This window comes from Amblyomma mixtum, chromosome 7, assembly GCF_055824585.1.
Source record: "Amblyomma mixtum isolate Tamu chromosome 7, ASM5582458v1, whole genome shotgun sequence".
Taxonomy (NCBI): Eukaryota; Metazoa; Arthropoda; class Arachnida; order Ixodida; family Ixodidae; genus Amblyomma; species Amblyomma mixtum.
The window spans coordinates 92,692,922-92,703,941 of record NC_143018.1 but is presented as its reverse complement, the minus strand read 5'-3'; the positions used below and the strand labels follow the sequence as shown (position 1 = coordinate 92,703,941).

The 11,020-nt window shown below is 47.0% G+C and overlaps 1 long non-coding RNA gene across 1 annotated transcript; it reads left to right on the top strand.

Annotated features, from left to right (window-relative positions):
- The first annotated feature begins 6,356 nt into the window (after positions 1–6,356).
- Positions 6,357–9,229, top strand: LOC149336852 (uncharacterized). Its single transcript, XR_016284585.1, has 3 exons — positions 6,357–6,438; positions 7,912–7,983; positions 9,196–9,229. It is a non-coding gene; the product is annotated as an uncharacterized LOC149336852 (long non-coding RNA).
- The last annotated feature ends 1,791 nt before the right edge of the window (positions 9,230–11,020 follow it).

Below are 11,020 nucleotides of genomic sequence, written 5' to 3'. Positions count from 1 at the left end.
CTTTTCGGAGTGATGTCACCCTTAATCCTGAAAAAAAAAAACGCAAAATGAGTTTTTCTCGGCATGATGCCAGTGGGCTGCTTTTGCTGCACTTAGCTAGCTTCGCAACGAGCGCCTTGGTTTAGAGCGCAGCTATTAGGCGCCCGTTCCTGCATTCTGCGTCGCAGTCGGCTTTGTCAGCTTAACACGCCATCTGACGACCGTGGCAGGTAGCAGCAGAGCGAAACGGCACCTGCCACTGCGAGAGCTGAGGAACGGACCACCGGAAGGTGACTGCCACGGGAAGATCCAGGAGGGTGGCTACCAGCGTTAACACACCATCTGCCAGTGGTGGAAGGTGGCGTGTGAAGACCTGCGCTCTAATTTCTGATTACCGACTGTCGTAATCATCGGCCAATTCTCGGTGCTCTAGCACAAGATGTGTGAGTAGCGGAAAAGCCGTTACTTGCAGGTAAAGCTCGGAGTAACTCGGGTAAGCTCGGAGGAGCATCGCGGCAGCTGCAGCCAATGACAGGAAGCTCGGACAACCTCGGGGGAGCATCGCGGCAGCTGCAGCCAATGACATGAAGCTCGGGTAACCTCGGGGGCGCTTTAAGCCGGCTGCAGCAAATGGGAGGAGGTCACCACGCCAGCTGGAGGTAAGTTGGGAGAGGGTGCGAAGGAGAGCGAGACACGTCGTTGCGTGCACACGCTGATGCCAGACAAAAAGAGACGAAGGATGAAGTCGCCGGAGGAACGTGCAGGGCAGAAAATGGTAAATCATGAATGGAGCCGGTCCTTTGAATGATTCCAACGGCGAATGACGTGAACTGTGGGGTGAACAACATTGCAAAAGAAGAAATTGCCAGCGCCAGTCAACCGATCCAGGGGATATAACGAGGCGGCAAGCGGAAGGGCAGCGACGAGGAGAGTATAGCTTTGCTAAACCTAGGTGCGGAAAGAGATGAATAGATAGAAAGAAGAGGCGAAAGATGAAGTCGCCGGAGATACGTGCAGTCGAGAGGCGTGCACAAGTGGCTTCAGAGATCGGCGAACAGAGGGAACAGCGACTCGAAACGCAAGCAGCAGCTCAGGCAGCTTATAGCGAGAGGAAAACCGAGTAACGACTTCAAGAGCGTTTGGGAGCAACTGGAATTGTGAACCTTATACAAAGCTAAGCAAAGATAAACAAAGGAAATCACGCCAAACGTGATACCTCACCTAAGTCGTGTTTAGCTCAACCAAGTCAACCGGTTTCCAGTCTAGTTTAGTCACCGTTTAGCATGCAGTTTATTATCATCAGCCTCATGATACGCAGTCTAACTACATAACACTCTGGGGCAAATACCTCTCTCTTCTCCCTCCAATTAACCGTCTACTGTGTGCAGCCCATTTTTTTCTGTTAAAAGCGGTGATTAACCGCTAACCGACGGACGAGCTGGCATGACTGTACAATCAGTGCATGGGCCACTTTCAAACTTAACGATCATGAATTTTCTATAACTGTAGCCAAATTATTCGCGACTGTTTGCCAATACCTTACTTCTAAAGATTCCCAAAACTTCAAGAACGCTTCAAGACTGCATAAATTGAAGGATTTTTTTAAGGCACTTCATTAATACCACCAATGTGATGCAGATTCTCGATGTAGTCAATGTTTTCAACTAACTCGAGAGTACGAAGTGCACAAATGATTAGGGAGAGTAAAATCATGCGTTTTAAATTTAGCCGTGTGTTTTTTGTCGAAAACAAACCTGTTTATTTACATTTTTATACTGTAAAAAGGCAAAGCTTCAGTGAATAGAATTTAAAATGTTAAGATTCATGTTCATCTTTACGCAGGCCGGTGAAAGTAACATTGTCGGGAGGCTACGTCAGTGAAACGCAGCTCTTGTAGAATGAAAATTTGGTTATATCTTAGAGCCTAGAGGTAGTAGCCGAGGAAGTAAAAGAAGTTCACTGCTTGCCGTCAGGTCAGACAACAACAACTACAGCAACAGAAATCGGGGTTCTCTGTGGACGGCACGCAGCACAGGACCATGGGTGAGCAGCATCAGTTCTTGCGGCTATACAGAGCTGTTGATTTTCATATCTCGTGCCGGTACATGTAGGTATTTGAATGATTCACAGGACATGAATGGCTTGTGGCTTTGTTCTAACGTCCAGGGTAAAAGAAAACAGTCCCTTTGATTTTATGAAGTTACCGTCCAGGATGTTTCATGTTTAGAACCGTAGTACTTTACCTACGAAACGTAGTACTGAACCTGACAAAAGAACACAGCATGCCTCCATAGTTAAGGACACTTGTCAGAAAACAGCAATGCAAAAACATTGTTCAAATTACTCCGGGCGGCCCTAGGTGCATGAGTACATGCTTCTCAAGCCTAGTAATGGCTTGGGCCAGGGCTCCAAAATTCCATAGATTTTAAGAGCCACGCGTACAGGAATGTCTTACTTTGCTCGATAGAGGAATATGAGACTCATTTCGAAACGTCGAAGAAGCTAGAATGAACACAGGGGTGAAGTAGTATGCTTGGCGCTATACAAGGAGCTTCTTATTGCTTGATTTGACCAGCGGACCACGCCTATATTCGTTTATTTGCCCCGGTAAAAGAGCTGAATGAAGTCAAGCACGGAGATCAGTTTCTTGTAGTAGTGGCATATTTTTGTGGATATACCTCAATGTATTAGCACACGGCGGGGTGATTTCATTAACCACGCAATATTCGAGACCTTGTGGCATGATTGCAGTATGCTGCAGTTCGTTTTCCACTACAGCCGATATAGCTTCGAGTCTCTAAAGGAATGGGAAACTCGAAGTGCGGTTTGAAGTCTGGAATAGCAAAGGTGGGGCAGCTATTTGGCGCTCTTCTATCAGTGAGAAGCTGCTGAGGAAGCGTTGTTACCACGGTGTTTGTGAGGATTCACAGTGGGCCTATTCGGGAGCGATATTGTTTCTGGCAACGCATATTCTTCGGCTCGGTACAGCACGCAGAAAACTGAGACTAGACTACCTTTTGCTCTTTTATCTTCCAACTACCGAGCAGATGTTTCCATAAGAAAAAGGGCAGTTTGGAGGGCATGCAAGTGATGCATTTGGACAGTTAGCTGAACATTACCTCTTCCCCAACCAAATTCATCTGAGAATTCTGCCTTTAGCGTTGACTGGTACGCTCCAGCACCACCTTTACAGTCGCCGTGTTCAGCGCTGCAGCTCTCGGACATTCCTCAGAGCCTAATGCAGGCATTTCGAACGTAAGAGTTTGGTAGCGAGTACTGAAATAGCAGTGAGGATGAGCAGGCAGCATAGAGGGAAAACCGAGGCTTCGAGCGCGAACTATGCGAAGCCGCTGTGGCCTTGATACAAACTCGGCGGCGGCTATTGCGATACCATGAGAAGGCCGTCCTCATATCCACCATAACCGTGTAACGCGACAGTACTTTAAGTCTCACAAAGTCACTTGAAGAGATAAGTTGTGTGTGCTTTTGGAAACATTGCTGATCGCAACTGGAGTCCTACTCGAACGCGGTAGGCACCGCTGTCTTCGTGGTGAGCTTTACTGCTACAAAGCGCACAGAATAGTTGCCTGCGCGGTGCTTTATGTCGGGCGTAGTGTTGTGCTTAGAAGAGTGCGCGGCCCCCAACTGTCGGAGTCGACTAGTGGGGTGTGCTGTCATGACGCACTAAGCGCCGTGTTTGAATCTCGTAGCCGAAATAATCGCGTGATCCTCCGTACAATGAGGTGCAGGAGGGGCTACAGCCGGTCTATGCCGTGCTAACCCCTAACATGATAGGTTCAACTGTGTCTTAACAACTTACGAGCATTGTTTCTTCGATTATTGTGCGGCGAAGTCGCCATTGTCAGCACTGTCAGAAGTCACCACATCGACCCTTTAACGCAAAACAGACCAAGCGACCTGGGTTTTCATACCATCTTCCTCCAATTAATTCATATAGGCTCTGTTTTTTCGTTCGCCTTGGCCACTTCTGCAAGGTTACACACAAGCGACACAATCTTGGCTTCAAGGACGCTAGTAATGGCTGCCGCCAGCGCAGCTAAGATGAATCGGGAATCTGATGCCATTGAAACAGCTGATTTATTTCGTTATTCTCGGTGCAGTGCGATAACCAAAAGTATCAGGACGTTAAATCGCCTTAGGTTCAAATCAAATTACCTAGGATTTCTCGCTTGATCAAGATATTAGGCAAGTTCGTTTTCAGTAATCGTAGCCTAGTGAAGGGTTTCGCGAAGGTGCTGCGCTAACACTGTGGACTTCGTTCATTTTAACACAGAGTTCGGGCTCTATGAGTGAAATGGCTCTTTTGTTACGTTTTTTTGCTATTATACTTTTTCAGAGGAAGAAAAAGGTGATTACGACCCTACGGACAGAGGTGAATATTGAGTCCTACTGCTTTATGATTATTCTTTCTCGAAATTGTAAAACATATGGGAATGACACCCACGCATGTTCTTTTGCGAGAGCAAATGCGGTCCGATATTCAGACCTAGCCCATAATTATCGATTGTTTTTATGGCAGGGGCTGCTAATAGTTTTTATCTATTCAGGATAGCCCTTTGGCCAACGTATTTTTCAGCAAGCTTAATATTGTTACTTTCAAAAGCATTTAAGTTCGCGGCCATCCTCAAATGTCGCGTATCCTCTAATCAGAGTACTGTAGTTATCACATTGTTCAAATAGACCACTTCAGCGTTGAGCTCAGACCCGCTTGCATAATGGTCAATTTTGCATAAGGAAACAAGCTCACTTTCGAATTCATTCGTTTATCATAGGACCAACTGAACAATTGTAAGTATTGTTTGCCAGAACTGGAAAATGAATTCTATTTCACTCTGATTCTTAATGTTTTTGCTTATTCACTCGAACAGTGCCGCATCTCCGCTGTTGTGGAGAACTGCTACTCATTACGCTGCATTACAGGAGCCGGATAGATCAGAATAGGAACTAATCGCTACATCATACTCGGACCGCGCACTAGTAAACTGCTCCTTTACTTCATTTTTTAAAGTTTATGTCGTTCTCAACCGCGCTGTGGGCCACCGTCGAGAATAAATTTGCTGCATGCCTTCATTATGAAAAAGAAGAATTAGCACTAAACTGCAACGCACCTCTCAAGCAATTGTATAGATAGGAGCAGCTTAAAAATCGGAAGGCGTTTAACGTAGTTAAACCGAGAAAACGTCCGAAAGCAGGTGTTCTTTCTTCAATTGGAGAGGACACGTAAGCTCCGCCTTAAGGGTATGACATGATATCTTTAGTGGGTTAATGCCTATGTATGTAGAACTGTTCCTCTTGTACTCAATATCTATAGATGGCGGTGAGTCCTCATATACCACAACCAGTGGTATAGGCGCAGTGGTCAAGCGATGCGCCACTGCACTGGCAGGTGGCTGTTCCTGTAGCCAACGGTAGAGATTGTACGCCCAATGTTGCTCTTCCCGAGCAACTCCTGCGCATCTCGCGCGAAGCTCCTCCGAACTTACACGAGCTAACCCGAGTTCCTACCCGAGCTTACTCGGGTAAGCCCGGGTACGTACGGGGAATGTACGTACGGTGACAAAAATCTTGGTCGGTGTTAGTAAGCGTATGAGTTATTTCGCACTAACAACAATGTAGTGGTCAGATCTACGAAGATATCGGACGTAAGGCGGTTTTGTGATTCACTCTGGCTTAATCAAGGCCCGTGTAAACTATTCGATCAGCCATTGAGGCGGAGGTCATTCCCCCGAATGGTTCCCCGAGTGGTTCCTTGCTTTAAATGACACAAATGTTTCAGTTGATTGCAACTGGTTTCTGATGCGCTACCACTATCTCAGCTTACATCTAAAACCTGAACACTAACGCGAGCACAGCGAACAACCGCAGAAATATTCAGCGTTGTCAGTCATAAACAAGAAGCAGCAAATGCGCGCGAAACCCGCTGTCAACAAATGCAGTTTTGGACATTTGAGTCCGGTATGCAACAACCGAAACGAATGGTTCCAGATTCAGTAGCGTCAGTTGATGGACTTGTTGGTGCAGGACTCGTAAAACATGGAAGCGTAATAAACAACACAGGACACAGGGAGATATATGCACAGGACGAGCATGGCCAAACTGCTGGGCAGATGCGATGTGGTATACATTTCAGACACTCTGTTCGTTCGTTCGTTCTCCTCTGTGGCGCTTAAGGGGTTTTGTACCCCGGTACGTTATGATATCATTTATTTGATTATTATGTCGTTATGTATCTTCATTCCGGAAAGCCGTTCCTAAGTAATTTTCTCACCACGCTGCGCGAATACTTCATTCTTAAAGAAAAGTCCCGGGCAACACTGCTGCGTGCTTTTGTATTTTCAATCCGCAGGTCGGAATCAGCCAGCGCAAACATCATAGTTGCCGTGTGCTGCCTCTCGATGATGGGCTTCTTCTTCTTCCTCTATATCTGGGGCAGCACCGGTACGCATGCTTACACTATTTTCTCGTGGGACTATTTCCTCATGGAAGAGAGGATTGACCACCAGTGATGTGGGCCACGAATTCTACACTTTTTCTGCCTTTCTAAAGAGAAAAAAAAAACAACAATGAAGTCGAGAGTTGGACGAAAACTCGTCTGGTCGGGGACAAACATACTGACGGCAAAGAAGGAGCGCTGACCATAGAAAAAAAAAACAAAAAAAAAACAGACATTTCGGCTCCCGTGCGGGAGCCTTCTTCACATTGAAATGAAGCAAGCAGCTGAGTGGCATTAAATATGCTTGAAAAGAGGGCGAAGGGAGCGTGCGTAGATTGGGTTAAGATTTCCATCGTTGCGGTTGAGGCTGTGACTAGTAGTTTGGATGATTAATGATTCCAAGTGCAGGCGAGGGCGTAGCTTCTTTTCAGTTGAAAGCACGTGTGCCCGACCCCAGTCGATGTCATGGCCTGTAGATACTGCGTGCTCAGCGATAGCATTGGAATCCACTTTTTTTGTTATGAAACGTCTGTTTTTGTTTTTTATTTTTTGTTCTTTCTTTGGTCGGCGTTCCTTCTTCACTGTCCAAAAACAACAATGAAATGCGGCGCTTTGCCGTAACTTATCTAGGCTCCATCACCCTGCAGAACTGAAACGAACTTTATTTAGTCCCTTGCAAGGCAAACAACTTTCTCGTGGAGGATTTCAAAATAATTGGCCTCCACGATTGATTGGGCGCTAACTACGCCTCAATAAAATCTATACCCCTGAGTAGGCTGTGTGTTTCAGCGTGGTTGTCCTTTTTTTATGGAGTTTACTTTTAGCTGAATAGGAACCTATAGCTATATCTGTTCTGTTTGCCTAACAAAAGCCATGAAATATTTTTGAGGGGCAGCATTTTTCTGAGTGAGGACACCTCTGTTTGCACGTCGCAGTTATTCGAAAAATGGTTCATGTGTGCGACAACGATAGTTTTCCCTACGTTCGAAGCATCGAAAGCAAATTCGCCGCCAGGGGCGGCACCAGTGTGGAATCAATTTTCTTGTAAGCAGGTGTTCTGTACTGATGAAGGTCTGTTTTTTCGAAGTTGTAACCCCCTGCTTACAAAGCTTGGGGCAAAGCGGGGTATCTCTGAATAATGAAGAAATAAAGAAAGTAATATTACATTCAATAATGAAATCGGTGTACCGTCAGTACTGTGACTGTATGCCTAACACTGACACTTTTCCTTTCTCGAGTGCTACCAGTCTATCAGAGCAAAAACTTCAATTCAACAGCATTGTGCCAGATGTCGAGCTCCTTGCGTAATCTATTGTCGGCTAAGTGCGCTGGTGGCCGAGTTGCATAGCTTTCGAGGGTTTTTACAGCACAGGATGGCGCATGCGGTGTTTGGGTGTTCCACCTGCTTCAACGTTCCATCTCTCTCGAAACTAATGCCACAGAGGCGGCACATTAACCGGCAGCACCTTTCTTTGCAGCGTTCTCGGCGCCCTTGAAGAGTGCTAGTGACCCGGAAGGCACGCCATTGTATGTCGTCTTCAATCATCAAGGTATGCTTGGTGTCGCGCACCGAAGGGGTGCCGTGTGAGTTCAGTGCAACTCCGTCGTTCTCATGTACAGTCAGAAGTAATAGGAGTGGGAAGTATCATAAAACCTACACCTCCTTAGTGACCGTTCGTGCAATAAGTAGAGGAAAGAAAGAGTTCTTTCGCTACTGACTGTCGATACCAGAGGGTATAGTAGCAACTTAAACGTGGATTGTCGCATGTCTCTGGTGAGGCCGGTGTTAGGCACACTTGGGACAGAGGAAAGGGATTTTAGTTTTCGTGAGTAAATAAGATGCCTGGACAGTTCACTACTGTTCAAAATTTGCGCGGTGCGACTTAGGGGTGGGAAAGCGTACAGGGTGTAAAATGAATTGAAAAAGAAATCTCCGGCGAGTTAGCACAATGATCAAAGCCTGCAACTGTGTCTCGTAATCAACAAGGTTAGCCGCTTCTTTGGTGTGTGTATAGCAAATACCCCAGAGAGGGACAGGCTTTGCGGTCGGCTGCGTAATCTTCTAAACACGTGCAAGGACTTCCGAATACCGGGTATTCTAAAAGTGAATTCTTCTATCGTGTCATGCATTAGTGGCGCAGGAAGATGTTACCACATGTGCCCTTCGGATCCATCTCTGTCGGTCTGCTTTGTTCTTTTATGGACTACGCCCTTTCTCAAACAATTGTTTAGGTAGCTGCCCGTTGAACTACCTTACACAAATGCGACCACTTCAACCCATGACTTTTCAGCATAGAAGCAGAATTAAGTACGAATAGTAGTGGACATGGAAGAAACGTGAATTTCGTCCACATTCTTCTGAAGCATATTTAATCTGATGAAGTGAAAAGGTGAGTAACGTTGTACTGTAACTACACGAAGTCTGCCGTGATACTAATATGAATCTTAACATACCGACATTTATCTTCCAACAGACCTATAAACCTCCTAGCCGAGGGGTTAAATTCGTGCCGCAATCGTACAGAAGGGATGAAAGGTATTTTTAGTAGGCTTTATAGCAACCTGTTGAAAATGCCACTTAAATGGCGTAGGAAATGTCTTATAAGTACTAAATTGAAAAAAAAAAACTTGTTTTGATGAAAAATGAGAAGTTAGCCGAAAGTTTTCCTTTTAGCTCCTGACTCTGTTTTGCCAATTCTGTTGTGGATTTGCCCACGCGAGTGCATCGAATCAGCTTTTCCTGAGCTACCGATTTGTTTCAGGTAATTCGACACCTACAGAGACTACTGTGAAAGGTGAGGTTCAAAAATTTCTTAGTCATGCTTCGAAGCCTGTGATCGCACATTTAAAAAAAATATGAACAGTGAACACTGAGTACAGCGCATGCAATAGTTATATTTCAAACGCAACCGCAGAGAACGATGGTAACTTCAGGTTCGTTATACTGCAGGCGCTTCGACATCCACAGAGACTTCCGTGAAAAGTCAGACGCCGAAATTGCCTCTGTTCTCCTTTATGCTTACTAACCCACATTATTCCGTATTTTGAACAGTGAGAAGTAAAGACTGGTAGAACTATTCATAGGTGATAATTGTGTAAGTGTACAAACCCCAGAAACAGAATGGAGCCAGTTTATCAGGATGTTTATCAGGAAGTTTGGATTTTGTTTCTTCATCGCGAGAATACTAAATTGACAGAAGCGAGTAAAACAGAAACAGGGGGTCGTATACAAAAAATTTCTTTCGAGCATTATTTTTCCCGTTTGGCAATGTCAACATGCCAAGTGTTACACATGCAGTAGTTAATTAACTGAAACATTTATTCGCAGCCCAAACAAATGACGCCATAAACAAGACGACGTTATGCAAGTGATAACGTTGCTATTCTGGCTGACAGGGGCAAACAAATTTCTGCGCATAATTTCTCCCTTCACATGTCGACCTGCCTCAGAGTTAAGAGCAGGAAACAATTGCTTAAGGATTCACGTGTTTCTTTAATATTAGACGCTTTTAGCATACGGGGACGTATTGGGGGAGACGTACACGGGTTTACCGGACGCCGGCTGCGCACGCGCAGTAGCCCCACCCCACGCCGTCCCATGTTTCTGCGCATGCGCAGCCGGCGTCCGGTAAACCCGTGTACGTCTCCCCCAATACGTCCCCGTATGCTAAAAGCGTCTAATGTCACCGACAAGCGCTTGGCGTACGCAGGAATATTTACTTAGACGTACTGGAGGCGCGAAGCAACAGGGAGCCTGAGCAAGGAAAAAAAATGGCTCAGGCTTAGCTAAGGTTTAGCCTAGTCAGATGCGAAGCATATTGATGGCTAGGCTTGGTAATACATGGCTTTCCTTGGTTGACGTTCATCCCGCTCTTCATCGGTCTCTGTGGCACGCTGAAGCTTTCGCTTCTCGTTCAAATCAGCCCTGCTTCTAGGCGGCATCCCAACACCTGGCCGCCTCGTAAGTGCCCGGAGAGCGAGGCAAGCTCAGCTTTATACCGCGGCTGTAGCGTCACGTGGTCAGCTGAAGCGCCTCTGATGTGGAGCCTCCACCGCCGCTGCCGACCGCGCGACGTCATGTTGTCACGTAGTCAGCCGCCGCGCCTCTGATGTGGAGCCTCCACCGCCGCTGCCGACCGCGCGACGTCATGTTGTCACGTAGTCAGCCGCCGCGCCTCTGATGTGGAGCCTCCACCGCCGCTGCCGACCGCGCGACGTCATGTTGTCACGTAGTCAGCCGCCGCGCCTCTGATGTGGAGCCTCCACCGCCGCGGCCGACCGCGCGACGTCATGTTGTCACGTAGTCAGCCGCCGCGCCTCTGATGTGGAGCCTCCACCGCCGCTGCCGACCGCGCGACGTCATGTTGTCACGTAGTCAGCCGCCGCGCCTCTGATGTGGAGCCTCCACCGCCGCGGCCGACCGCGCGAGCCGGCAGCCCATCTCTCCTCTGCTGTGACGTCATGTTGTCACGTGGTGTCACGTGGTCACGGTAGCTCCACCGCCGCGCTCGACGGGCTGTAGTGTAGCTCTAGTAATATGCTTCGCATAAAAACAACCACTAGCCCCTAGCATGCTCAAGTCTTGCA